This window comes from Triturus cristatus, chromosome 1_2 (genome assembly GCF_964204655.1).
Source record: "Triturus cristatus chromosome 1_2, aTriCri1.1, whole genome shotgun sequence".
Taxonomy (NCBI): domain Eukaryota; kingdom Metazoa; phylum Chordata; class Amphibia; order Caudata; family Salamandridae; genus Triturus; species Triturus cristatus.
The window spans coordinates 1081333833-1081353045 of record NC_140580.1 but is presented as its reverse complement, the minus strand read 5'-3'; the positions used below and the strand labels follow the sequence as shown (position 1 = coordinate 1081353045).

Sequence of the window (19213 nt, the reverse complement as noted above, 5' to 3'; positions counted from 1 at the left end):
ACTTCACCGCTCCCGCCGGAGTCCGAAGTCCCTGCGTCCCCTGAAGTGGATTTCCTGACCTCTCGACGGCCATTTTGAGTCCCCAGCGAAGCTGTGGCGTCTGGACCCCACGAGTGACGAGGAACAGCAATACCAGGTAACCGTGCACTGATTTCGAGTGCAAACCCTAAACAACGAACTTGTGCTTTGGACCATCTGTAGTCCAAGTCCCTAGCAGGTCTGGTACCGAAAATCAGCGGCCTACCCCGTCCCAAGTGACCGTGGGCTTCTGTGGAACTTTTCCTGCAAAGGCGTCTTCGCGGTTGCTTGCCCGTTGACTAGTGACTCACCCGAAGACTTTCTCAATGACTTCAAGGTCTCTCCTGGTTGCTCCGGGCCTGCCCTCACTTACCCTCGCTGGGTAAGTCCATCAGACCTTGCTGGTCTGCACCATCTTCAATCTTCGCTCCACACGAGACTTGCAGTTGCCAAGGTGTGTTGGCTCCAATCCGGTTGCCGTCAGCTGCAGACGTCGTGGGACCCTCTGAATCCAGCTGCTGGTCATCATCGATCTCTCCTGGACCTCGTGAGCGAAGAGACAAATCACCATCGACGACCTGAAGCGACGCAACATCAGTGGTCATCCATCCTGCTGGCCACCGGTCACTGGCAAGTGACTTTGAACTCTGTCCCCTCAATTTTCAGGTCCTCTTCAACTTCAATCCATCTTCGGATTCCAGCAGACACCTCTACAGTCGTCACAAGCAGCAAGTCTTCAGTGATCTCCATTGAAAACAGCATCGCGACCTGACACCAAAAGACACCTATGCACCCGGCTTCCGTGGGTGAGGTAACTCGTGCACTCCGGTGCCCAAGTGTGTGTTGGCCCTCGAAATACTTACCCTGTAAGTGGCTTGCTTGTTGACGTCCCCGAAGTGCCCTAAAACTTTAAATTACAAACCGCGACTTGTGCCATTGAAACCAATAGGAAACCCGCGGCTGTGTTTAGACACTGCACGCGTCTCCCGTGGGCTGATTACTTACCTGCTAACACTGCAGAAGTAAAGCCCCAGCGATTCCCAAGGCCCCAGGCCTTTTCATTTTGCATGTCGAGTTTGTTAAACCATTTTCTTAGTATATGGTCTGGTACGCCCCTAGGGCTACAGCCATATTTGTGCTTAATTTATTGAGAAGTGATGACATTTGAATGTGTATCTGGGTTCTAATCTCATAAAGAGATTAGTAGAGTGTATCTAAGAATAAATACATATATATTTGATATATATACCTGTGTGGTGTCCTTTTCATTTGGTAATTCAAGATATTATAAGGTAAAACAAGCTGCTTTACATTTCTCAGAGACTTAGCCTGAAGGCTGCTCTCCACAGCTACCACTAGGGTAGCTTTCTTTAAAAGGTTGTCTTAAACCTATCTACCAAGAGTCGAATTGGACTGGTGCAAGGTGGCCACTATAACTAGTGACCAGCATATGCCAGGCCAACTTCTCACAATTGTTTTTATTGATCTTTACTGGTCTCTGTAAATCAGAGACCCACCTGTTAGTTCCCTGAATTTGATGATTGCTCACCTTAAGATAGGGTGAAATGTGTGCGTGCTCCTAACTTTGTTTTCCGATTTGTTGCGCAGCAAGGTTATGTAAATCCCACGTCCTTCTACCTTTGTTATTTTATTAGTAGAGTGCTCCACCTCTTCACGATCTAAACAGAGGGAGAGGGAGTATACACGATTTTGTTAACTACAGAGTATTACCCTCTATCGTTTTTTATATTTATGAACGTAAAAGAAAAAAGGAAGAAAACGTTTGCGACTTCTATCAGTCATCTATAGTCACCTCTTATTCGTATTGGAAGAACTGCTATCTCTATTTCTCGTTCTTCAATTTCATTAGTGAAGAGTACCCACACCACGTGGCTTAAATTCCTCTTCTTTATTCACGCGGGTCTGGCAACGAAAATATATAGGTAGATTTTAGGTAAAAGACAGGCCATCCTAAACTTCTGTTTTTTTAAAAGCCTCTTTCCCCTTACCTCTATTTTGCAATCTGTCCTCCGCCGCACGGGTGTTCGGATCCGAGTTGTATCGCTCTCGTCTTACCGAACTTCCTATTTAACTAATTTCTCTTGCTTGCTGATTGGTTCACCCTCATCCCGTGGTGCGGGTCTCGTAGTCATTTCTCTATACTATTTGAGGATTGGTTACTTGAGTCACATGGTCCGGCATCATTTCTTCACTTCTTTTCCTATCTCTAACTTTATTGATTCTACCGAACCTTGTGATTTTTTAACAAGGATTATTGAGTTAATACTTGTCTCATTTATTGCCTATATATTCACTACATTTCACGTACGCATTATTGATGTATTTACGTATCCGAGTCCTCATTTCTTATATTTTCAACCAAATAATTAGGATGAGACTATCAACAGACACTTATATATGCTTTTAATCGAGTCATTCTCGCATATTTGTTGATACTACTATATCTGGTAATTGCTTCACCACACTACTCTCTATACCTATCTCACCGGCAGCCTATATACTCGCTATTTTCCTCATAAGGCCCATCAATGATATTAGGAAATATCCATATTCCCTTGATGTATACGTAACGGAGCACGCATGAAAGGATTTTCAAGAGTTACTGCCCAAAGGTGTTTATCGCGTCCCTATGGGGAACTCTGTTAACTCTGCCACGTTCTATCTCTGTACTCAAAACTAATATTATTTTCCCGAAGGGAATGCTGCATTGTATCTTTTGATTACAGTAGATACTGATCCTCCTCTCCTTATTGTGGCAATATTAGCTTCATTCAGTCTTCTCTAGAATTTAAATCTCTTTCCACTGTATTTAAGTAACATATGTACCATTGTTCTCTTTTCTTCCTTATTTGATCAAGATCTCCTCCTCTCCTATTTATCAACCTTTTTTCTAATATAAACCACTTAAAGTCACTGCAATCATGATTCATATTCTGAAAATGATCCGCCAAAGGTGCATTTTCCTTTCTGGTTCTAATTGCAGACTTATGTTCTAAAAGGCGTATTCGGAGTTCTCTGCTCGTTTCCCCTACATAGCCCAACCCACATGGGCAGATCAAAAGATAAACAACATTCTTGCTGCGACAATTATTTAATGTTGTTGCAGTCAAGTTTTTCCCAGCAAAGATAGTGCTTTATCCTTCCAATCATTGCACGCAAATCGAGCAGGTCCCACATTTGTGATTGCCTTTTGCTTTCTCCCCTTTCAATGTACTTTGCTTTTCCACTGTTGTTGTGTATGTTCCCACAAGTGAATTTTTAATGGTTTTGTTTCGTCTAAATGAAAAAAGTGTTTTTTGTAACTGAACATCAGTGCCATAATTTAAAATTTTCCAATTTCTATTTACTATGTTTTTAATTTGATTGCTTATGCTTGAGAATTGTGTTACAAATACCACTCTTTCTGTCACTGTGTTCCTTTTTTAAAATCTAATAGGCAATCCCTATCATAAAACCTGGCTCTCTTCAAGGAATTTTTGATTAATTTATTGGGATAACCTCTAGCTTGTAATTTGGTTTTCAAAGTCTCAGCATGGTGATAAAAGTCTGCAATGCTTGTACAGTTTCATCGCAGTCTAAGAAATTCCCCAAAGGGTATGTTATCTTTCTGTGAATGAGGGTGATTGCTTGTATATTGTAAGAGGGTATTCTTGTCTGTGGGTTTAGTGTAAACTTCCACATGCAATTCATTATTTACATTTTTGATTTTAATATCTAAGAACTCTACACTTACATCGCTGTATTTGTCCGTAAATTTCAAATTGGGGTCCCCCAAATTAATCCATTCCAGGAATTCTATTAAACCTGTGCTGTCACCATTCCATATGAAGATGATATAATCTATGAAACGGTGCCAGCACGTGATGTTTTCAAAAAAAGGGGCAACCTCATTAAAAACATTACGGCGTTCAAACTCTCCCATATAAAGGCAGGCCAGACTTGGGGCACATGTAGCTCCCATGCTGGTCCCCTTTGTTTGTAAATACAATTTATCCTTAAATAGAAACATGTTGTTTTTTAATACCATTTTAATACAAGACATAATAAAACCTTTGTCACCTCCATTAAGATCTTCCCCATCTAAAATCGTGGAAATTACCTCTATGGTATTGTCCTGAGGGATATTGGTGTATAAGGCTTCAATGTCTAGGGTGACCAAAATTTGGGTCACCCTGTTGAAGCCCTATCCCTCAAAGATAGAAATTGCATGGGCCGTGTCTTTAAGATATGACCTTTGTTTTTGTACTATTGGTCTAAGGAAGAAATCAACGTATCTACTTAATGGTTCTAATACTGATCCAATGCTGCTCACAATTGGCCGCATTGGTGGGTCTAAAACATTTTTGTGGATTTTAGGTAATCCGTAAATGGCTGGGATGACTGGATGTGAATTCATTAAAAACTTGTATTCATTGTCGCAAATCAAACCTTCCTCTTTTCCTCTATTGAGGAGAACCTCCACTTCTTTTTTTAAAATCTCTATTCTAGTGAACTTTATTTGCTGATAATGATCTTTCACATTCAGCAATTTTTGCATCCTATCTTCATAATCTGATACATTAAAAATTACTACCCCACCGCCTTTGTCGGCTGGTTTTATTATGATTTCGTCGCAATTCTGTAAGGTTTTTAGTGCTTTTCTTTGGTCTGTCGACATGTTATTATGACGATTATTCTGTACTGTTTCATTCATATTTTTAATTTCCATTTCCACTACTTTTACAAAAACCTCGACGTTCTTGTCAATCTGAGCTAAATTGGGAGTAAAAGTCGACTTTGGTTTCAGACCAGATACATTTGGCAGGGGTACGTATACTTTATTTTCAAAAAACCTATTCAATCTTATTTTCTAAAAAAACTTTTAAAGATTTCTTTCTAACTCAAACATATCATTTTGGGTAGTGGGTGCAAAACTAAAACCTCTCTGTAGTACATCCTGCTCATCCTTACTTAGAAGTCTTTGGGAGAGGTTTATTATGGGGAGTTCATTTACCTCCAATATTGTTTGTTCCTCGTGGTGAGGTATTCTTGTCCTCCATTCTGAGGTGGATGGTTTCTCTGGGGTTCCTGTCGGTTGTACCCCCTGTAACCCCTTAGTCCTCAATTTTGGCATCTCCCTAAAAAAAATTCTCGTTCAAAAGGGGGTATTCTTCTATTCCCTTGTATCCCTACCTCTTCATCATCGCTACTAGAGCCTGAGGTCTCTGAAAAGGGTATGCATTTATTCCCTCCTCTAGAATACAGTGGTCTCTGGAATTGTGGTCTCTCCCATTTCCGATCTCTCTTATTCTCAAAGTATTCTTTATTGGTATATGGGTAGACTCCCTCTACACTATATCTCTCTACATCCTTTCTCAATTTCTTCATTTTCTTGTTAGTTAAGTACTCCCTATAACTATGTGTTTCTATTTCTAATTCCTCCATTTTCTTTTTTGCTTCTTCTAGTGCTGAGCTTTGTTTTAGTTGTGCTTCTAAGTCATCTATTTCACGCTTCTCTAATTCTATCAGTTCTTGAGCGGTTTCTATGACTAAAATAAGCCAATCCCCACTGCATCGATTGACTATGTGCGTCCATGTTTCAATGAATTTAGGGTTTTCTACAAATAGGCCGAGTTCATTTCTAACTTGTAATCCTATTGGGATTACTCCTGCTTTTAAATACTCTATTAGAAATTCGGCATGGAGTTCTGTTCGAATTAATTTCTTCTTAAGGTTTAAGATTTTAACCAGTTGTTCATGACTTGTATTATTAAAACCCTTTGAATTTCCACTACATAAGTTTAGGATGGCCTGTCTTTTACCTAAAATCTACCTATATATTTTCGTTGCCAGACCCGCCTGAATAAAGAAGAGGAATGTAAGCCTCGTGGTGTGAGTACTCTTCACTAATGAAGTTGAAGAACGAGAAATAGAGATAGCAGTTCTTCCAATACGAATAAGAGGTAAATAGATGACTGATATAAGTCGCAAACGTTTTCTTTTTTTTTCTTTTACGTTCATAAATATAAAAAACGATAGGGGGCAATACTCTGTAGTTAACAAAATTGTGTATACTCCCTCTGCCTCTATTTAGATCGTGAAGAGGTGGAGCACTCTACTAATAAAATAACAAAGGTAGAAGGACGTGGGATTTACATAACCTTGCTGCGCAACAAATCGGAAAACAAAGTTAGGAGCACGCACACATTTCACCCTATCTTAAGGTGAGCAATCATCAAATTCAGGGAACTAACAGGTGGGTCTCTGATTTACAGAGACCAGTAAAGATCAATAAAGACCATATTTTTGAAAAAAATTGTATTTTCGCATATAAAGGCCGTTCTATTATGTACACTTGGTTTGTGTGTTTTTAAAACTGCCCTAGCAAATTAAAGTAAATAAATGCAAAAGCTAATATTAGAGCATTTAACAGTTGGAACAAGGTGGCAGATCAGAGGAATGATTAACTATATGTTTTTATGACTCAAGAAGTAGGCTTCTGAATACATGAATTGAGTGAGAGGCCGTACAACCAAACTCAAAATGGGGGGTTGTTCTATGATTGCTTTTACCCCCGTTAAGTTGGGGGTAGATTTGTTGGGGTGGACTACTGTATAAATAGAATGGGGCAACCACCACTAGTTGGAGAGGATATTATTAAACAAATTGTTGGAATTAGCAATTATATGTATTATTTGGATCAATAATTATATATATTTATTTTATTTAGGAATAAGACTAATTAAGGTGGGAGAAAGAATTATGTTGTCTTTATAAAGATGGTACTATCAATTTTAAGCCATCGAAACGCGTTGAAGCTGTTGAATCACAATCAAAGGACCAATACAGACAAGTCAAATACTGATTCATCAATGTATAAGGAGCTGGGATTTTGAGTCCAATGTATGTGCACCTGTAAAGAATAGTAGCTGTGTCTTACATCTGTGTCTGTCCCCATATTATACTGGTCATAATTGTGTTTTGTTGTTTAACAAAAATTATACTTGATTGATATGTATTGTATGATCTTTTTTAACAATTTTATTTGAAGGATTATGATATGATATGTGATTTTACTTGTTCTGAAATAACGAGAAAAATATTTTTCTAAATAAAATCATTTTTATATAGATTTTGGACATAGTATTTTATGCTTTGAAATTGTAGGATCAAGGGAATTCTTCCTTTCTTCTCTTAATATGAGTTATTGACATTAAAATACATTCACAAAGTGTAATATGTTTCCAATCACAAAAATCCCAAATACCCTTAAAAGTGGAATCACAAGCAATTTGTCTCCGAGCCATGGAGTTTCTGTCATCAGCACTTCTCCCTGTTTGAATAAGAGCAGTTCAAACACGACTAGCAAAATATCCTAGTTTGCCAAAAGTTTCCACATAATTATGGCTGTGCCATATTTGCCACATAATACATCATCTGCTGCATAATCTGGCGGTTTTAACTAATAAATTGTTTGTAGCGCAAACGAATCATAATGGTATTTTTTTTTTTAACATTTCCATCTGTAGTTATCCATATTTATATTTTTGCTCATCTTATTGGTATTTATCCATATTTATTTCGTGTTTTGCGAATATATGGAATCATAAAATGGTATATTTCCACATTTATTTAACTGATAAATATGCACTCCTACTTTCCTACCTGTCGCGTTTTAGCAAATTAAGCAGCCAAATATAGGTAAGCGCTACACCTTCAGGTAAATATGAGCATTATAATACAAATCTGTTACCATACACCTGCATTTAGGGAAATCTCAACCTATTTTTAACTTCCCACGCTGTCTATCTGCTCAGCTATTGTCCTAGAAATCACGAAATACAGCATGGAGAGTCACCCACAAGAAGCACACTTTTCTGCATTTTCCTGCTTTTAAAAATAAATGCAGACAGGTAACACTTTGTTTACTGTCTGTAATTATCTGTAAAAACGGAAAACCGGGAGCCTTAATCATAAGTTACTAAAAAATGTGACTTGTGCTGCTGTGAAGTGGATGGCCCTTTGCAAAGGATGATTGGTCACCTTTCTCACTGCTGCATTTGTATGCTACACAGGTACGAATAAGGAAAAATCTTTGCAGAGTCTGTTTGCATGTGTAAAAATGTCCTAATAATAAAATATCCGAAAATGTACAGTGCCACTTATACCAGTGTAGGGTGTTGGAGGACTTTGCATCACACATATTGATTTCTATCCAAATGAACCCTTTTTTGTAACAATAGGATAATCAAAGACTAGGGAAAAAACTATAACGCTCTAATTTATACCTTGCATTTTTCATTCAGCTCTTAGATGACAGTTAATAGCTCACTGTTCTATGTTAGGAATTTGTCTTATAGACTATCTCTGACAAAAGCAGTAACCCACTGACCTATTTACATTTTGTGCACTTTGTGATCTGCGTGGTACATGTTCTTAGCAGCAGGCACATTGACCCTCTCCACTTTCTTTCCATGAGTCAAAAGTTCCCCTAGATAGAACACCATCTCTCTCTACTAAGAACATTAATCTCTGGAGTTATCATGACATTTTTATTGTTGCCGAAAATTGCTGGGGGCCAGGAAGAAGGCAGCAAATTCTTTCAAAACCATATTATACTTGCAAACACGACGCCCCCACCCGAAGTCAGCGCCTGGTGCGTCGCACCGCCCTAGAGCCGCCCTGTTCATAGGTCCTGTGACCTCAGTGACGGAGTCACACTTGCTCTAGTGTGTGCTGCTTCATAGGCCTGCCCGCAAGACTGAAGATGAACTTCAGTATGGATTGTGGTGGACAGGCCTTCGAGGTTAACCCACACTTGCCACCGCAAGGGTCCACCTGCTGGTGCTAAGACACCAGGGTTTCTAAGGTCTTGTGGGGCCTTCTAAGGTCTAGCATGGGAATGTGCTCCCTCAGAGAGTGGTCTTGGGGACTGATCATGAAGGCTGAATCTGGTCACCCAGTTCCAAATTTGGCAGCTCTGACCATAGTGCCACATCCTCTCCCTCACTGAACACTATACCGACCCACTGAGAGAAACTCGCACTGCCACCAACTACAACCCAATTGTGACCCACTATAAACACCTGAATACGACAAAATTCGAAATGCGCACTAGACAAGAGCAATATGCTGCCTAAAAGAAAAATAACAACATCATGGAAAAAGCAAACACTCATAGGGAGCTAAATTAAGTAAAGCAGGTGAAATGTAAGCAGGAACAACATGGTTACCATAACGCTTTTACGCTCATTATTCAGAAATCAATGAGTGCTTTTGCCTAAAACGTTAAGGCCATGACTACAGGGCCCAGAAGGGACCCGTTTCAATGCCCATTACTTATATGCCTATAATAATGTAAGCAGTATGGTAAAAAGACCACATTCATGAACACACAGCCTCCATTTTGTTTTCCAATTCACACATCAAGCAGGTATTTCAGTACCTCCAGGAATGGTGCACTTTACCACTCAGGGAAAACAATGTTTTTCAAAGAGAGACAAGAACATAAAAGTAGTGCTTCACTGGCAAACACTGTAAAGTGTCGCTAATGTGTTTGGGTGTGAATAAAACTAATCTGGCCACTTTGCGACCACTCTGCCTTGCTTTAGTTATTTATTCATTTTTCATATTTTGAATGTTTTATTTCTCTCCATCCTGAGGCTGCACTTTGAAATTGAAAAATGTCAGAAAAAGAGGATGTTTCCAGCAATTTCTTTTTTCTTTTTTGGATCCATTTCACAAGGGAACAAATAAACAAAAGGAGGAAAGCCCGGGTAATACCAGTTTCTTGAAGTCTCGGTTTTCAGTGAGTTAGGAAGAGTGAGACAGAAAGAGAGGGAACAAGAGGAAGAAAGGGGGAGCGGCTGAGCAGAAGTGGACACTGTCCTAGTCTTCTCTGGGCAATAAGGAAAAGGCAGAGTCTTTTTCCTTCTCTGCCCAGCACGCCCGGCCCTGAACGCCGAGCCTTATCTATTGGCCTTGACGATTTCTGGCGACCTGGGACGCATGTTTAAAATAAGTAGGGGAACGGAACCTAATAAAGTAAAAAACTAGGGGCACGCCGTGCCCTGCCGATCCCGCCGACTTCGACCATTGGATGAGACATGTGGGATAAGGAAAGAGGGCGGAGAAGAGAGGAATTCGGAGTGTGGGATGAGGAATGAGGGCTGAGGAGGGAGGAATTAGGAGTGTGGGAAGAGAAGTGTGGGATGAGGAATGAGGGCTGAGGAGGGAGGAATCAGGAGTGTGGGATGAGAAGTCTGGGATGAGGAATGAGGGCTGAGGAGGGAGGAATCAGGAGTGTGGGATGAGAAGTGTGGGATGAGGAATGAGGAATGAGGGCCGAGGAAAGAGGAATTAGGAGCGTGGGATGAGAAGTGTGGGATGAGGAATGAGGGCTGAAGAGGGAGGAATTAGGAATGTGGTCTGAAGTGTGGAATGAGGGCTGAGAAGGGAATGTGGGATGAGAAGTGAGGAGAAAGAAGTATGAGATGAGGAGAGAAGAAGAGTCCCAGGTAAATACGAGGGAAGAAGAGTAAAGGTAAATTAATGAGGAGTGAGATTTGATGAGCAAAGAATGAGGAGAAAGTAATGAGGGGTTATGGATGAGGAGTGAAGTATGAGGAATTAAGGAGGAGGACTGATGGATGGTGAATGAGGGCTGATGACCTTCTTGCTGTAGTGCTCGGATTTACCCATCTACTGAGCTCTGTGAAGATTTTTCAGCTTATTTGATTGAAAAATGTCACAGATTCATTCTTCTTTTCCTTCACAGCCGACCATCATTCACAGCCTCCCAGCCGTTTATAAAGGTTTACTCAACTTAGTGTCTCTGTCATAGCTACTGAGTTTACTCCCTCCACTCTGGACTTTGTCTGTGTTAATCTTCTAGTAAGCTTTTCTGGGTGTCTTGTGGATTCTTCGGCAAAGTTTTAAGGACTAGGGGCCAGATGTATTAAAAAAACTGTTCTGCGAACCACTAATTGCGAATTCTTGTGATTCAAAATTAGGAATTTGCAAAACGGTATGTATGAAAGTGTCTTGAACACTTTCTGCACTTCCCAGTGGGTCGCAAATGACCTACCTCAGGATTATTAATGAGGTAGGTCGCAATTTGTGAGCCATTAGGAATCGCAACAAGCATTGGCATAGCCAATAGGTCTCGCCTTTGGGACCTTATAAGTGTTTAGCCATGCAACAGTTGCATAACTAAATACTTATAAGGTCCCAAAAGCGAGACCTATTGGCTATGCCAAGCGGCCGTGAAAGTGATCGCGATCGAGATCAAAGTGAAAGTAATCACGGCCACATGCACTGTAGCTCTAGGCTGGCCTGGTAGCACTTTTTGGAGTCCTCTCAATAAGTCTCGCCAGACCAGTGCATGCGCTGGGTCAGCCGAGACCTAAAAATCACAGGGATGGTGATTATCATGTCCGTGATTGCTTTTAAATAAGACAATCTTATGTTTTTTGTAAAGCAGCTCATTTTCCTTAAAGGATAACGGGATGCTTTACAAAAAGAAAAATGAAAAGTTTTCCTTTCATTTTTTAAGAGCAGCCAGTGGTCTGTAGGACCGCTGCCGGTTCTTAAAAAAACAGTTGTTGCCTACATTCACAAAGGTGTGGACCTCTTCCCGTTTGCGAATGGGTTACCACCAACTTGAAGTTGGTGGTAACCGCAAATGTTTTGCGACCGCATTCACGGTCACAAAACAATCATACATACCACTGCGATTCGATATTTGGAAGGGACGCCTTAAAACACACCCCTTCCAAATACCGAATCGCAAACCCTTTTTGCGATTCGGTAACAGGTTAAATAGGGTTTGATACATGGGAAAAGTATTATTTGCGTTCGCAAACGGCCCAAATTTGAGAATCGGACCGTTTGCGAACGCAAAAAAAGTTTTATACTTGTGGCCCTAGACGCTGCCTCTGTTACTCCTCCACCTGCAAAACCTTATCACTTTCTACTGCTTCTGGTCTCTATTCTGGAAATAAGGCAATTATTTCGCCCTCGGTCACAAAATCAAATGCAGATCGCCTGGTTCATGCCAATTACAGGACAGTATTGTCCCTTTCCCTGACCGCCAAGATAATTCAAGCAATTGTCTTATTTCTTGGAAACATTTTCTCTCTCTGAGATGCCACAAGGGTAGGTTTTCATCCTGGACCCTGGGCAGGGTCAGTTGTTCCTTCAGTTGATGGCATAAGGCTCTCCTTCGACTACTGAGAGCCAGCAGTGTGTGTCTGTTTGGACGTACGCACTGCACTTGACGCACTCCATCACCCCATCTTTCTCTCGCGGCTGGTGGGAATGGGGTCTCTTCTTTGTGACAGGGAGCAGGATGTGGCACTCTCTTCTTTTCACCTTTTATTCTGTTCTATGTAGGTTTCCATTAGGCTCTGCCCTCTACCCTGTTGAACATTTACATCCCCCCTTACTGATTTCATAAGATTGCACTGTATTCAATTCTATTTTATGTCTCCATTACTCATTTTCTATATCCATCACAGGCTTTTCAATCCTGCCTCAAACAATTTTCACCTATATGTTTTCAAATCATCTCAAGCTGAACCCAAACAAAATTACAGTGTAGGTCCATCTATCTGATGAAATTCCTGGTACCCAAAACCCTTGCTATTCTGATCAGCATAGACTATTGTGTAGACTGCAGATTCCAAGCTTGTATCTTCTTGTTACTACTCTTACTTAACTTCTTTCTTCCCCCTTTTTTCTGCACATTAAATGGTGACTCTGCCCCTTGATGAGGTCCCTACTCAGACTTTGACACAGTTTATCTTTTTCTGTAAATATGATGTGCTCCCAAGAGTAAATTTTTATTGCCAATTTTGAAACTAAATGGTTTTTATCAGCACAAACCTGCACTCTATTGTTTACCTTTGCTATTCAGTTCCCGGGTGTGTTCTGCAGTTGGCAGCTTTAAAAAAAAAACTAAAAAAACTTCCATTCATCTGGGCAACTCGATGAATTACTAAATAATTGTTATCCAATTGTAGGATGTTTTATGATTATGCATAATGCCGAATAGATTTTATGGTTATTATACATCTTTGGAACCATTTACAATTTTTTTTGTTGTTGAGATTTTAGCTTTGATGTATTTGTATGATGTTAGTTGTATTTTTGTGATTTTGAGAATTTGACTCAGGACTTAAGTCTCAATTCAGAGTTTGGTGTCAAGGTGCTCCTTCGCAAACATGACAGAGTACGCTGCCAAACTCTCGGTCCAGCGCTGTCATTTAGAGATGATCAGATCTTAAGTATTCTTTTGTCGGAGCCAATGGGGGCTCCTTCGATGGAATGTTACCTGAGATGGCCTAACAGAGTATTGTTCATTAGAGGAAGGACATTTCCCTGTCCCCTCGATTTAGGGTTGCCAGTGTAATATCTTTTTTTGCTGTCCTTTACTGTCAGGAAATACCCCCAAACCCTGGAGAATATCCCATAGTGTGGGGTTTGCCGTTTTTTGGTTTTTAGCAACAAACTCACTTTAGGAGAGTAATCCTCTTCAATCATTTTGTAACTTTAGCAATGTAAATTTTGATTGTTCTACCCTGAGTCAAGGTAAAGTGACATCACTTTCACCACTAATTCAAGGTCAAAGGTCATATGATGTCACTACTGGTGAAGCAATTGAAAGCAAACAGTGTGTGATGTCACTTCCGCTGGCATCTTGGTAAATAAACACCCATGCGCAATTGATACAAGCACAAATACTCTTTATGAATCAAACATTTTGAAATTTCACCTTAGTTTCCAATATGTTCACACATTGTGGACACAGTAAATAACATGTTAATACATTGGTTCACCTAATGATGATTAGAAAGAAGAAGTAAATCATAAGAATTTAATGAAAGCATTGATTCTTTGTGATTTATGTTAGGTGGGCTTGCATTTCATTCTAGTTTAATTGACACAGAAATGCTGCATACATTTAATCACACAAACACTAGGTTTTTCATAAGCAAAATATAAATTATTGAAACAATGATCATGCCATTTTTCCTCATTTAATTTCTGAAGCGTAGATCTATCTTTCCTAGTCTTATTTAACAATGTGCACATGTCCAGGTCTTGGCTTCTGGAACAGAATCATCAGAAATGAGTTCTGTAGGAGATAAATATGGGAAAATATAATTTTTTAATGTGTATTTCTGAAAATAAGTGTGTCAAAACCCCATTCAGAGGGTCATGGAGCAAGCAAAAGTTACTGGTTCAACTGTGGGGATTGAGACAATTTACTCCTGATGTCCTCGGGCCAGACCTGCTATGGATCCTGAGTAACTGGGCCAAGTGGCCCTTCTACACCTGACTCTCAGTGCTAGCGTGGGTTGAGCTGTCCAAGGCTACTCTGAGAGGAGGTAGACACAGGGGTCATAGGCATGGACATAGGCAGACCCCTGCTGCACCAGCAGGACCCGAGCAGCTGGAGTCTGAGTGCCCCACCCACCAATCGCGGGCTCTGAAGCTCCAGCCGATGTCGCCAGCAAGTTCCTCACATGCAGCCCAGTGGAGGCAGTGGCTAGGGGGTCCTTGATGCTCCTCCGATGCAGGTAAGTTTCTTCATGTCCTCCTCACAAGTAGGGAAGCTGCAAATCTCCTGGTGCTGGTCCTCAGGCGTAGCTTGGGCCTGTCGGGTGATAAAAGCCAACTCCTCCTTACGACAGCAATCTTGACCATGCTCCTTGCCAATTGTGTGTCTTTTGCTTTGTGTCCCCCCAGCATATGGGGGTCACTGTCCTCACTTTGTATACTGGGTATGGCCTGATCGGCACAGAAGCATTCATGGCAACTCCACCTGGCATATAGGGCCACCGGCTTAATTCTGCACATGGGCTAAGTCCCGATCAGCGCAGCAGCAACCTTTCCAGCGGCCCCACCTGGTATACGGGGTCACCTGCTCACAACCTGCACACAAGCAACAGCCTGATCTAAGCAGCAGTGTTCATAGCTCACGTCACAACCGCTCTCCTTTGGTATACAGGAGTCGCTGAGTATACCCTGCAAAGGGCAACAACCTGATCGATGCAGTAGCGATCGCCTCAAACCTCGCTACAGGGATCCAATCGCTAAGGTAACTCACTGGATCCTTCTCACTTTAAAGCTCTCCTGTTCCTCACAGGGCACACTGGTCTTGGCAGGTGGTCTTGGATTCCCTGGATGATGGCCCCTCACCTAGCTGGGAGGCTAACAGCCCTTGGCCTCCTGTCCAGGTCACAGGGAGAAGTCTTGCTGAGCACACCCGGACTGGCTGTTGACAGATGGCAATATTGGAGGCCTCGAGCTCCCCTTCTTATAGTCCCTTTCTAGATACCAAATGTGTTTTAGAGTCTGAGTGTTTGAAGCTTATGTTGGGGGTCTACTGTCTTTGGAATGCCCTCTCCCCTGCCCCGCCCTTCTTCCAGAAAGCAGTCTGTCACAGCAGGAGCGACTCCAAACCTGATAGTCCCACACCTCAAGCCATGGGAGTGACTAGAGGTTCACACATGATTTCAGCCACAGTGATATGTGCATCAAAAGGTTACCCCAGGGCCTGGGCCCTACCCTTTATGATTCTCTTATCAGCCCCATCTCCTTCTTGACATGTGCCTAGGCTCCGTCCTAGTGACCTCTCTCTGAATCAAAAAGCATCCTTTGAAGTGCACTGCAGAGCCTGGCTCTCTCCTCCTCCAGTGTGTCCTCAGCCAGCTCACAGGAACGCAGCAAACCACAAATCTGTGTGGGTGGACTCCTCCTCATGTTCCTCCAGTCAGCCGCCCAAGAGACTCCCCAAAATGGAACCCTGAGTCATCCATGTGATGTACCATTCACAGACACACATACACTGAGCACATACACCCAGCAAATGCATATAGCATAGATGCTGAACATCCCTACATCCGTCATGTTTTGTAGCATTCACTGGATCACATACACCCAGCACATGCACATAATATACACGCACGGCACTGCATCATCCCTATGCTGTACCATTCACAGGCACGCATACACCCAGCGCATGTATACCACACATGCACTGTGCTGCACTACACATCAAACCGATGTACAGGTGAGTTAAGCAAACAGCAGCGAAGCTTTACATGACTGAGCCCATAGACCTCACTCTAGTGAAACAGGCAAAAAGGATCTGTTCACTCCTACTGATCCCGACACGGTACGCTGCCACCACAACGCTCATACTGACTAACTCCTGGTAAAGGCAGCGGCCTTCTTCCACTAGGAGGGGAGCGCTTTGGGTGCCTCTCCCAGCTTAAAAATAGACTGCAATCCGTGAGACGCGCCTATATTGTGGTGCACACACATGATCCATATTCACCCATGACAGCAAACATCAGCATCAGGGATCCAGACATCATTACAGTTGTGGCACTCAGGACATGGGTGCATGTCCATCACCACAGAAGGGACTTTTCCGTCCCAAAAAAGTGAAACACATTTACTTTAAAAGATATCACCTCAAATACACTTTCAGAACAAGAAGGTTTATGGAAAATAATAGCAAGTGTTCAAATAGCAAAAATAATGAACCTTGTTGTGTGTACGTGCCTGTACGTACATGGGTGCATTTGTTTGGTGTGTGCATAAACAATAAGTTGCACTTGTAGAGAACTAGCGAGTCTATTGCAAATTTGTTACACGCTTTACCCTTTGGATTTTCTTACTAAATATACAAGTTGGTTCCTTCTAAAATATGTCACTTTCTGCTTCACCTCCTGAGTCACTCCTCTCAGTTCTACTCTCACCAGTGGTATCATTTGCCCAAAATCATAAGGTTAGCAGATGTGACATCATGTGCTGTTACACCCTGATGAAATAACAGTAAGTGAAATCACAGAACCTTTGAATAGAATCATTTTGGTAACTAAGTGAACAAACCTAGAAAGATAGGAAAGGAGGTAGAGCACGAATGAGTAGAACTCAACGGTGTGGGAAGGATGCGATAGCCCATTCTGCGATGGTTGGATGAAATCCGCCTTCAGCTGTTCTCTTTTTGCAGCAGGGAAGTTGCATACCTGATATGTTCTTTTATATTCTTGGACTCTACCATAGGAATTGTTGGCTTCAGTATTTTTTCTTTTTTGTCACTTTTTTTCAGTTCCAAAGCCATGATGTTCTGTCTCCTTGCATGGTGCTAACCTCCGCAGATGCAGTTTTTCCTCCAGAGAGGGAAGTGCATAATAGCTCCTGCTTTGTACTTGATGCAGTCATCCTTAAAAATGATGTAGGCTTGGAGGTTCAGCCAATGTAGCTCTTTCAGGGTGGAGAAGATCTGGAACTTCCTGACCAAGCGCGTTGTTTTATGGTGCACGTTCACTGTGGTGTTCAGGTGGGCCCGGGATTGAGCTGAGAATTGTGTGGCCATCAACCAGATGCGAGAGGACCTGGCCTTGCATTCTACTCTCATTTCCCAAATTCAGCTTCACACAGGCGAAAATTGATTGTCTCCAGAAGAGTGAGAGTTGGTACCAAGCTGTCTTCAGCTTCTTGGTTGATTAGGGCTTAAAGGAGAGATTGAAGTCAACGCTGAAGGCGATTGATTTTGCGTTTTTGGTGAGTTGTGGGGTGAATTTTTCAAAGCTGCTTGTGGAGAGCAATTTTCTAATCAATGCTCATTCAGTATCAATCTTTGGCAAAGATGAGGGGCCACCATATGTGTTTGTTAATAATAATTATTGAAACCTCAATGGTATAATATGTTAATAACTAATAATAAATAACCAGCACAAACTGCCATCTACTAAACCATAAAAAACTAAAGGCAAGCTCACTTTGAAACAATCCCAAGTCAGACTGGGCCAGTGTCCTGTGCTTATGATTTAATGTTTTCCGCAAAGTGCAACAAAGTACATATTACGCTTTTTTCGATCTCCTAATAGAAAATACAAAAGCGTAAACGGAAATTAAAATGAATTAAATATATACATTCGCTAAATATTTAGTAATGAATGACTCAGGATCAAGCTGCAGATAAAGCAACAATTTAAAGCTTTCGGTCTCCGTGGAGCGCTTTCTCACGCCGAGATGCTGTACACCGTACTTGATGCAAACGTTTTTTAAACCGGCAGAAAAAAACACAAATAAAGAAGTATTTAAAAGTTGAAGGCAATGATTGTGAGTGCGATTATCCATGCTCAAACCTCTAAATCCAATTTAACAATGTAATGAGCGGTGATATTAAATTGCAACTCCCGTGTTTAGGCAACACACAGAATCAATGGGGCATTTAGCTTTAAGTTAACAAATATTAGATGAGGTATTCGTTAATGGTTTTTTCGAGCGAATCCATTTCATTATAATTTACTAAACAGCTGCTCATATGTCGATACTGTATTATACCCCACAACTTTCATATGTATCCTAAAGAAATTGCGTTCTGCCTCTTTTAATAGAACGAAGTTCGTCGTAGGGGGTAACTTTCGTTCAGATATAGGTTTTGTGAGCACGTTGTACCCGAATAATCAAATTATGACTAAAAGAGTCAAGGCAAACCATGAACACAACTGTATAATGTGAATACAATGAACTAGTTTTCATCCCTAGGAACTAACTTCCCCCCAGCCCACCCCCCCCCTCCCAAAAAAAATCATCTTTAAAATAGTAACCATAAATGTAAACATACTAAAACATATTCTTGGACTGGACTGCACATTGAACGAATTGTTATCCTTGTTATGTAAATATTAATTCCAAAACCTAAATATGGCGTTTGCCAACTCCTTAGGTCGGAATCCGTTTGTGTGCCCTTGCACTTTGCATGGCATTTGCAATTCTCACTCATAATTTCTCCAGCATTTAGTTTTTTTCATTGTACTTTGCTTTGTGGTTTCTCATCGTCAGTTCCTTCAGAGGTCGACTCAATCCTGAGTGCAGGCCTTATTCATGCAATCTCCCTCTGCATAGAAGGGGTACCCCTTTCTTGTAGAGGTCCTTTTCTTCCAGTTGTATCACCTACGCACTCGGGGGATGTATTGATTCAAGGAATCCGTGTAAAATAAGACCTTCGCCTTCACATTACAGAGCTGTTATAGTTATAAACTTCCAGCACCACGTGGCATACACAAACCACCCCCGATGGCACCTCTCTGCCCCTCTGTGAGCTCAGTGGCGTCTGCTCAAGTCTCCTGTCCACTGCTCGATCTGTCTGCTTTGGGTGGGCATGGACTCT

At 41.5% G+C, this 19213-nt stretch overlaps 1 protein-coding gene across 7 annotated transcripts in view; it reads left to right on the top strand.

The window, feature by feature from the left end:
- Nucleotides 1-19213, top strand: part of GPSM1 (G protein signaling modulator 1) — a 982732-nt gene that overhangs the window by 287141 nt on the left and 676378 nt on the right. The window contains exons 2-3 of one of the 7 annotated variants that reach the window (XM_085613283.1): nt 5872-5981; nt 6113-6242. The exons of the other annotated variants lie outside the window; for them this stretch is intronic. The gene's annotated coding sequence lies outside the window, so the exon portion shown is untranslated. The remainder of the gene's footprint in view (nt 1-5871; nt 5982-6112; nt 6243-19213) is intronic. 7 annotated transcript variants of the gene reach the window in all.